Raw genomic sequence first — 1,084 nt, forward strand, 5'->3', positions numbered from 1 at the left:
ATCAGTGGGTTGTCTGATGGGTCTTAAGGCAAGATGGAATATCCTAGTGGCTGTGGTAACTTGGGTTCAGAGTGTTAGATTCAAAGTGAATTCCTTCTCTTTCTGTGTGTGCACATGCGTGCTGGTACTGGTGCTTGAACTCAGGGCTTTGTACTCTCCCTTAGCCTTTTCTGCTCCAGGCTGGCACTCAACCACTTGAGCCACATTCACTTCCAGCTTTTTTCTGGTTAATTGGAGATAGCCTCACAGACTTTTCTGCTGGCACTGGCTCCTCAGATCTCAGCCTCCTGAGTAGCAAGGACTATAGACTAGGCATAGAAGCATGAGCCACCAGTCTTGGCTTGAGTTTATTTGTAGCAGAGTGATCATTCTTAGACAAGCCAGCTCTCCAACCTGCCTAGGACCATGGGACCATGGCAGGTAGGAGTGTCAGTCTGCAGTTACAGTTAAGGTTGCAGCCATTTTTCTACTTATCTTTTCTCGATAGTGTGGAGTTTTTCTTCTTCCCCAACCCTAGCCAGGGAGCCAGCACAGAGGTTACAATTGGCTTTCTTCCCTTCTCAAGGCCATGAAATTGGCTGAGGACTGAATGCACCTAGACATAAATTCCTTAAATAAAAAGCTTCCACATCCTCTGCTAATGATTCTTATAGTTTGGAATTATATTTTTTTGGAACTATTCTTTTCAGGAATGGACATGAGCAGGAGTTTCTAGCTTTCCCGAACAGCCCACATGTAGAACATAAGCTACTCTCTTACCTGAAAAGAAACACAAGGCCTGCGAAGAAGCATGCCAGCCAATCAACAAGCAGTTTCTCTTCTCCCTTCCTGTAATTTCTCCTGCTACCATCTGATGGAGGCAGATTTCAGTTGCTAGCCCTTTTCCTTCCCAGTCAGCCATGCAATAGTATGTGTTTTTCTTTTTGCAAAAACCCAGTGCTATGTTCTTGGTTCCTATGCACATTGGACAGTGAGATAGCTCTTGCTTGATAATGTTTGTGGCAACCCAGATGAGTCCTTTGACTATCTGCCTATGGCTCTGTGGTCCCCCGGCTCTGATGTTGATCATCAGTGGCCACCTGAT

The sequence above is a fragment of the Perognathus longimembris genome, chromosome 4 (assembly GCF_023159225.1).
Source record: "Perognathus longimembris pacificus isolate PPM17 chromosome 4, ASM2315922v1, whole genome shotgun sequence".
In the NCBI taxonomy this organism is placed as follows: Eukaryota; Metazoa; Chordata; class Mammalia; order Rodentia; family Heteromyidae; genus Perognathus; species Perognathus longimembris.